Here is a 9,452-nt window from a genome sequence, read left to right on the forward strand (position 1 = left end):
AGAATATCTCGAAGTGGAGGAACTGGTTTTTCCATATCAGTGAGGAGAGCTGTTCAGTTGTATAGAAGAGTTTTTACATTAAATATATATTTATATGTTGTTACCTGCCTATAGTGTGATCTGCTTTGTAGGACGAGAGAGAGATCAGACGTTTCAACACAGAATGAACTTCATTTAGTAAATTAAATATAAAGTAGACCATAATCTATAATCTTTATAATAAACCAATAATCTGCATGTTTTAATATCTGCTCAAATCTGCTGAAAACCAGGCAAACTGAGACCATGATGAAACCAAATGAATAATTGATTGAAACAGTTAAATAATCGTTAGTTGTGCTTATGTACACTTTGATTAACATTTGAACAGTCTATCCTCTATATAGCCTATACCTAGAATTCAGAAGGGATCTGTAGTTAAAGTTTGAAATGAATAAAAGTATGATCCAGAGCAGTAAGGGAGAAACAGAAAATGAGTCCACTAGCAGCAGATCAGTGCTGGGTATCTGCCAAATCTGACTTTTGGCAACGGAAGCCGTGCACAAATCAGATCAGTGCAGGAGTGAGGTGGCAGACACAGGGAGGAGAGATGGTGGGAGGAATGAGAGGATGAGCCTGGGAGAAACTGAAAACAAGGAAGAGTGGGAGGGAAGCGGGAGAAGAGGTAAAAAAGACAGAGTGTCACTAAAAGTTGATCTATTAATAGACCAGCTCTGGTTCTCGAGCTTTAATTCTTCCCTTGAGGTTGTGAGTAAGAGTGGTGTCGCCTCCCTTTTGTGTCCCCGTCTCTTTGAGTCACTCAGAGGGAACGATGGAGAGACAGTGGGAAAGAGAGAGACGGAGACAAACGGCTCTGTTTTCATGGGGGGATTCGGGAAAGCTTGTCAAGTGAAGAGGATTCGAGTCTCTTGCTTTGCACGTCTCGGCAAGTGTGTCACTGCGCCAACGTCTGGAGGGAACGTCTACCGATCTCTGTCAGAGGAAAAGAGTGACACCGAGGGAGAGAGTGGCAGACACACACAGACACACACACACAGACACAGACACACACAGGTAGAGAAAACAAGCAGTTGAACCAACCAAAACCTCTTGAAAGAACACAGCTAAAAATAAGTCGAGATCAGAACGGAACGGGCAACAGAAGCACTGAATGTTCCCAAACACACAAACACAGACAAAACCTGTTTAAAACCACGTACTCTCATGACCTAATACACAAACTGTGTGCGTGTGTAGTCTTCCCTCTTCATAGTTAGTTATAGTTGTGCAGGAAAAGTCACAGCGAGGTTTCCCTTGAGGAGGAAACTTAACCCCCAAGTAAATCAGCAAAGTTTCCCCGGATAAATGAAAGTGAAAATAAATCAAACAGTCTAATTCTCAGTGTGCAGATGATTGCACTTCCAGATCTGTGACAGCACATGATGAATAATAAATAAAAGTCCTACAAGCACAATCTCGTTTTAGCCCAGTTGCAGGAATTTGCGGCATAAATTAGCAAAACGCTAGCTGCAGGCTTGTTTTATCATTATCATCAATGCACAGAGAGAAACTGGATGTATGCTTAAAGGAGACATGTGATCTTTTGCTGTGTTTTCTCCCTTTAGTGGGTTGTATAGGTTTTTTCATCACAACTAATGACACTTTTTACATTACACACAGTCATTTGGTCCATTTCTAATAGTGAAATATTGATTAGCGCAGCTGTAATATCCAGTTTCCTGAAGACACGTTACAGAAACACTTCTAATCAGTAGCACCATGTTGAATTATCGTTGGCTCATCAATAAGGACTTCTAAGGAACGTCTATAATCCAGATGTTCTCCACATGGACTAATAACCTCTGTAAAAGTGCAAAGTCGTCTCCTTTGTGAACGTTAAGTGAAGAGGTGAACGACTGAAGCAGCAGAAACAGACTTGGGATGATGAAGATTTAAATCTGTGGTTAACTTGATTATATTAATAATAATTAATGAGCACAAGATGGGGGGGGAATGCACGAGTTGACTTATGCAAAAGGAAAATAATTAGGTTGGGACTTTCAAGAACTAACATGACTAATGCAATGTAAGCGCGCCAGTGAATGTTGAAAGTCAACCAAGTCTTTAAGTAAGATCAGAAATATTTTATAGATGCTGAATTATGTATTACACCCTTGATAAAAAGCTGACTGCAGATCCTCATGCTGTTGAATGAGCTTCAGTGTGAAATGTGGGGTTTGCAGTGGACGTTTCTTATTACTTGCACCAAGGAGGTTATGGTTCACGCCCCTGTAGGTTTCTTTGCTCATTGGTTTGTATGTTTGTTTGGTATTTAGCAGGATTACGAGAGAACCACCCGACAGATTAGGACACAACTTGGTGGAAGGATGTGATACATGTCAGGAAAGAGTCCAGTGGATTCTGTCATGGATCCAGACAAAGGAGATGATGAAGGGGATTCTCTTTCACTTTCAGTATTAACTTAGAACCAGTCAACATTCAACTACGCTTCTACTCGACTTATTGTAGAGCTCTTGACCCCGGAATAGTTTTTCAAATAACTCCCTCAGCTGTGGATATGCCCTGAAATGATTCTCCTATATCCCCCCTGTCCATTTCTCTGTTGGTTGGTTGGTTTGAGCGACAGCAAGAATAGAAATCATTGGCGTGGATCCTGGTGGACACACTCATGTTTTATTGTTTTCTTTAGCATTGCGAGACAGGGCGGGTTGTTTGTTTTTCAGGGGCCTGATATCTATGAGCTATGTGCTACTTCTTGGGGAATTCAAATAAGAATCCAGATCTAGTGGATTTGAGATCATGTGGATTGAGCAGAAAATCCACAGTTTATATGCATCATAAACTGTGTAGATATAGTTTTAGTGATAATTCTGAAAGAAGATGACAGATTTGACATCGGTTGAGCGTGGCTGCAGGTACGAGTTCTCTTTCACTGTGTAGCCCGTTTGAAACTGATTCCAAACACACTTGCAGGGACTGAAGCTTTCTCTGGAGAGGCTAACACAACAATGCATTTCTTTCTCTCTTCCTCTCCCCCCCACCCTCCCCCAGGCTTCACTTGAAACATATCCAGACAGTCAGCAGTGAGTCTGAGCTGGGTCTATCTGCGCTGGGCAGCCAGGGAGGGGCTGCCCCGCTCTGTACACACACCTACAATCACTAAAGACACAGTAACGAACCAGCTCCACCCTGCAGCCGCTCATTCAGGGCTGGAATCAATGCAACACAAATATCAGGGAATAAGCCCGGGAGTATTTGTATCCTTAAATACCCTTAAAAACACATTGAACCTTTTCATTTCCCGTACTGCTTCAGCTTGTGGTATTTAGTCGATGGCAATTAATCACACAATGAGTGGCTGCTGTCCAATGAGAGACCAGACGAGTAGAGAACAGAAAGGCACAACGTGACAGAACTCAAACTATGGGGAAGAATCAAGATTCAAAGGCAAATTCAAAGATGGAAATCAAATTAAAGACAAATAACGTACAAGGAAACTGAATCTTTAAAGTTTGTTAACAAGAGGAGCAAATTGAAGCTGTGTTATTTGACCAAACCCACCCCATTACTCATTACTCCTAACTTTGCTTGAGCGTGTAAACTGGGACCATGTCTTTGCAGATGTAAGTTGTAACAGCAGCTGTTGTCTGCTTCCTTCTTCGGGATGCTTTGCCATATGTTGTGCCGCGGGGCGAAAGCCTTTTGTGTAACGGCTGAGTCTGGGGTTTGTTTTCTCCACTGCACTTTAGTGGTTCTCGTCTGGCGACTCCCTTCATACGGTTTGACAAGATTCATGCAGAGGTTGTAAAAGAGGTTAATGGCGTTTTGTGTCTGTTGTGGCAGAAGTCGCGCTGCATCTCATTTCGTCTCGGATGGTCGGAGTCCTTCTCCTCTTTGGAATTATCCAGTTCTGTGTTACCGTCATGTTAATTCTCCATCAATCCATTATAGGCTCTACTTTTGAATCCATGAAATGTATGCACAGTGTGTTTAAGAACTGTTTCCCACACAGTTCTTTCTGAATCATTGTAAACCTTCTCACAAACTGTCCAAATACTTCAATCTGAACTGAACCTTCAAAATCACAGATGGTGACGTCTTGAAGGTGAAAGAAAAAGAAGTGGAAAGAATCTACCGATGCACCAGCAGTTATTTAAAATATGTTATCTCATGGATAATTCTTACAACTTCAATGGGACTTGACCATGAATCCACTTCTGTTCAAATCCTATTCATTATGGTAAAAGGGAAATGTTTGTGTAGCCATCCCAGAAAGACCAGATCTACACACACCCATGCACACATGCCACTTAAGTGCATTCCAGCAAACACACCCACATGTAACACACAAATAAAAATGTATGTACACATGTGGCACGGATCTGAACTCCATGGAGACTGAAACACAAGTCACGTAAACCTGTGCTCAACAACATACTGTATACCCCCCCCCCCCCCCCCAACCCCCTGTGGTCCACACAGAGCACCACATTAATTTGTTTTGTGTAACCTAGTTTTAAGGGTTTAGCTAAAACTGGTGCAACACAATATGATGTCAGAAGACGTGAGCTACCAGCAGCTTAGCGAGTTGTTAAAAACAATACACATGTTGTATGAAAACACAACAACTTTGACTGCTTACTGTAAAAAAGGAAGAACAGTACCGATTTGGTCATCAGCATCAATCATAAATGTCCTCGTCCATGTGTTAATCTTAAAATAGATCTTAGCTGTGTTTAATGTGCGCTACCTGCTCTTTAAAGAGTCCTCCTTCAATGCACAGGGACAATGCATCTGGTTACCGCCAGCAGAGCAAACACAAAAAGGTCAAAAACATGTCGAACGTTTCCTGGCAACAAAATGCTTCAACGCAATTACTCACCAGCACGGAGACCACTCAACAAGCACTGATTCTTTAGTGAACCCAACAGGGGAGATCTATTTTTACCTTTTTCTGAAAGGGTTTTATTTTTCCAAGTTGCCATTCTCAAAGATGGGCTCAAGGCTTATTACAGGGCCGGGTAGGACAGAACAATTGTTCAGATGTGGCTAACAATGCACATTGTTCCCCGGTCTTTTCAAAGAGTGTTATGGTGTCGTGCTCGTGTGTGAGGGTTATTGTTGGATCGCAAGTTTGGGAAAATTACAAAAGATGGTGAGATGCATCCTCCTGTCAGCTGCGATGTCGACACAGGAGTCGGAAAAGGAGGTTTTCACTTCATGTGAAGAATCATTTCTAAATTTGGCATCACACCGTCTGGCTTGTCACACATGAGTCATCCTGCTCTGAAATCCCATTCAGGAATTTTTACAGAATCACCAAACTTTCAATTCTGCTGTATGAACCATTACACGGCGGATGAGAAATAAAACTTTTGTTGATCAGCCAACTGAAAACTATGCAGTTTAAAATCAATTCAATTTCAAATTTATATTTATAATTTTGTGTCAGTTTTGATAGAATTCAACTTCTTCTATCATTTCTTCTCCACAGCATTTCCACCCAAGGCTCATGAGTATTAGAGTATTAAAACCCATCCACTGACACATGACATGAGTTCACAGAAACTGAATCTAAATTAACATCAATCTGTAGGGTGGTTACATTATCTAGAATAGCCATGTGTGTCTGTGAGTACTAACACACTGAGAAAATAGATATAAAGAACGGGGGGAAGCACAAAAGAACCCATGACTGCTACAGTCATACTTCAGAGTGAAAGGCCTTCTTGTGGGTTTCTTCCTGAATCACTCTGTCGTGCTTGATTTCCCCTCGACTCTCACCCCCCCCCCCCCCCCCTTCCTCTAATTCGCTGCTTTGAAGACGATGAAGACCACATTTCGGACGAAGGGGAAACGTGGTCTGGAGGAGACGTAACAAGGCCATTGAGAGTGCACCAGGCCTGAGGAGTGACAGGGATCGAACTCACTCATCCGCCGCTTGCATGGGTTCAGTCACACCTTCGCTAATGTGACTCCAGTGGCTCTCACATGACGACCACGTGATGTCGAGGTGTGACTCTCACACAAAAGGTTAAGTGCTGGAGGAACCAGTCATTCAGTTGAGCAGCTAAATGGAAACTAGTGATTAAAACATGTTCCATTAGCTGGATTGTTATTCAGGGTTTCATTCACTGGCTCTGAGAAACACACAGTTCATGTGTATGAGGAAAGGGCTGTGGAAACTCCAACAGTACAGCTCCACCAGTACAGCTCCACCAGTACAGCCCCACCAGTACAGCCCCACCAGTACAGCCCCACCAGTACAGCCCCACCAGTCGACTCGTAGACTAAAGCCCAGTTCACACAAAACAGTTGGCTGGTGTATCGCCAGTACAACGGGTTGAGGGGCAAACTGGACTCCAGTGTAAATGTCACAACTTCCAACTGATTACCTCCAGTGAGGTGGTTCACCAGTCTAATTTGTACTGGTTCAGTTTTTGTAATGAAGCTAAAAGATTGTGAATATCAGCACTCAGTGGAACACCATGATAGGCAGCTGAGAAAAACCTAATCCCCCCCGATGACACCATATTCAAATCCACTAGATCTGGATTTTATTTTGGATCTGCATCAAACTGCTAGCTAATAGATCCCAGTTCCCTAAAGAGTTCTCCATCAAAATAAAAAACCTTTCCCATCTCAATGTTTGAAGAGCAGAGCGTCATAACACCGATCAATGTTCTTGAGCTTCACAACCATAGTTAAGATTCCAGGTGTTCAGCCAAACAATTCCTGGGATTATAACCTCTAGACTTCCGAGCTGAATCCCATGCTGGCTGGATGGACGGCAGGTGGAACTGCCAACTGCACCTTTGCCTTCCGAGGCCTCTGTTCAGGCCTGAGGCATCTGGCTTCCAGATGAATCTCCACTGTGCCAACATCCAGAGGGATTGGACCATAGTTTGGCGGCGGATTCTAAATCCATCTCCAACGTGTCAGCGGTAACAACTTCTGGTTAAATTTGATTCTCCTCATCCGTGTTGATGCTCAACGTGTTTACACTCACACAAAGTGTTGCAGTTGTTAGGTAACTCACAGTGGGTGAAGATTTCTACAGCCTGTAACAATTACAGCATTTGGTGGAGGAACATTTTTTTTTTTAACCATGACCGCTGATAGATCTGGATTCTGATTGGCTGGAAGGTGTGGATTCACTTTAAGTAGTTCTAAATTAAATTAATGATTCGATAATGCTCTAATAATCACTTAAACCTTCGATGATAGCAGCTTCTCACACAAGAAGATTTTTCTCTTAACTGTTAACGGAGTAGCTTTGGGGTTTGAACTTAAAAATACTATCAACAAGAAACAGAAATGATGAAAAGTAAGAGCAGGGATTTAATTTTAAGACAAAGACTGATTAGAAAAGATGGACGATCACGTCATGTCGAACTAGCTAACCTGGCTGTGTTCATTACTTCATGATAGTTGGCTAGTTGACAGCCTCCCTGGCTTCAAACCAACAACCTAACAGCTAACGACCCTGAATGCCCGACATTCCTGGAATTTACCTTCATGGAAAAATCATCAAACGGACAAACAGCATGACAAGCAGGCCTCCATGCAGTGCACCACTCACTGACCGCTCCACCTACGGCACCGAGGTCCTTGCTCTCACTAAAGAAATCAATATCCCACAATGATTAAGCTCAACGTGGCGTATTGGATGTTCAGGTCCGGCCAAGTTCACAGAGGAGCGGAGACAATACAGGACTTTTTGTTGATCGTCAGCAGCTGAGTCTTGTGAGCGAGTGGTGAGGAGGAGGAAGAGGAGGAGGAGGAGGAGGAGTTGACGGATGCGAGGCAGCTGAGCAGAACCATCGATCAAACATCTGCGTCTCGTGCCGACAAAGCCAGTTCCCAGAATCAGAGCCTCAGCACATTTAGTCCCAGTCATGCCTCGCACAAGCACAAGCATTAGGCATATGGCCCGATGTGACTCGTTCCTGCTTTTAATTAACATATTTATTCATTCACTCCTCATCTCTGCCTTGACTCAGAGTAACTTCAGTGTCACTTCAGCCCCATGTTATGGAATTAAACTTTGAAAATCAGGAAATGAGTCGACTGGAATGAAAAAGTCCAAATGAAGATTATTGGGTGTTTTTCTGCTGACTGCATTCTGCTCTGCACCTGCAGGTTCCATGTGAGAAATGTGGCCTCCAAAAAAAATAAAGGCCACCAAAGCTGCTTCGTGAGAAAATATGATGCCTGTGCAATTGTGCTCACACACCATCTGTGAGATTTCAGTGCACACCTCCGTCTTTTTGTCTCTCGCTGGAGACGAGGTGAGCACACACTGTCCTTCCTGGACCGAGCGCCTGATGAAAGACCTGCTCACTGGCGCTTGTGTCACTTGTGTCACTTGTTTTGTCATCTCCGTACGACAACAACCTGACCTCGTATGACGCACAAGACGGTTTAAATGGAAGAAGAATTAATCGTCAAGTGAACGGCTGATGGGAACAGCCTCCATGAGCGAGAAAAGTTTGAGAAATGATAAGTCACTTAAGTCAGACTCAAAACAATCTTGAAAAGGTCATTTATCAGTCAAAACCTTGAGGATTTACTTTCAATGTTTTCTTATCACTGTAAATGTTCCATCTCTAGGCGTCAGATGTCAAATGTTTTGTTTCCAGTTTCTGAAATGTGAGGGTTTTAAAGCTTTATCTTCAAATGAACCATTTAAAGAAGTCACCTTGGGTCTGGAACACTGAGAACACTGGAACACTAAGACAAGCATTTATCAGTTTGAAGACTTTGAGACTATCACGTGATTCATCAGTCAGGAAAACCAGAATCACTCAGTAGAGCCATAACTCCACCAGGCTCCACCACTGCCCTTAAATCAAACACTCATATTAAACAGTCCCCTAACTTAAAAATAAATAAATAAATTCATAAATTACTCTCAGGGAAATCAGTGAAAATGTGAAAGAAAAGAAAAATTCCAGGATCTGCCCCTCTGACCTCTGAACAGGCTCCACAACATTTGGTGGAAATCTTTTCAGTGTTTTGTGTAATCCTGCTGAACAACCAGCAAATCAAGTAAAACAAGCAACCAAACAAACAGGAGTTATTACAGATGGTTTTAAATCCAACCAAAGTTTACAATCAATGAAAGAAAACACTATTTGAGGCTTTAATTGACCAGTCAAATCTGATGGTCAATCCACATCAGGGACTTTATTCTGTCACTTATCTTATTATCTTGCATTTGTGGATGAAAATCAAACACACCATTAGAAACATGTTTAGCAGAATTGCATCACTACAGCTAAAATGACTAATGGGCCAGCTATTGTCTCATTTCCTTATTAATAAAAGTGAACAAGCAGGATGGGGAAACAGTGGAGATGACGGTCCATGGCCAGGTTGTGTGAAGGAATGTGTGTGAAGGAGAAATCCAGTTTGTCCTCATTGGGACGAGGCTCTGGTCCTAATGAGGT

The 9,452-nt window shown here is 42.6% G+C and overlaps 1 protein-coding gene across 4 annotated transcripts in view; it reads right to left on the reverse strand.

Moving 5' to 3' along the window:
- The window catches only part of si:ch211-200p22.4 (phosphatidylinositol-binding clathrin assembly protein), a 57,770-nt gene that overhangs the window by 46,812 nt on the left and 1,506 nt on the right, over positions 1 to 9,452 (reverse strand). The gene's annotated exons all lie outside the window — the stretch shown is intronic.

Source organism: Platichthys flesus, chromosome 24 (genome assembly GCF_949316205.1).
Source record: "Platichthys flesus chromosome 24, fPlaFle2.1, whole genome shotgun sequence".
Classification (NCBI taxonomy): domain Eukaryota; kingdom Metazoa; phylum Chordata; class Actinopteri; order Pleuronectiformes; family Pleuronectidae; genus Platichthys; species Platichthys flesus.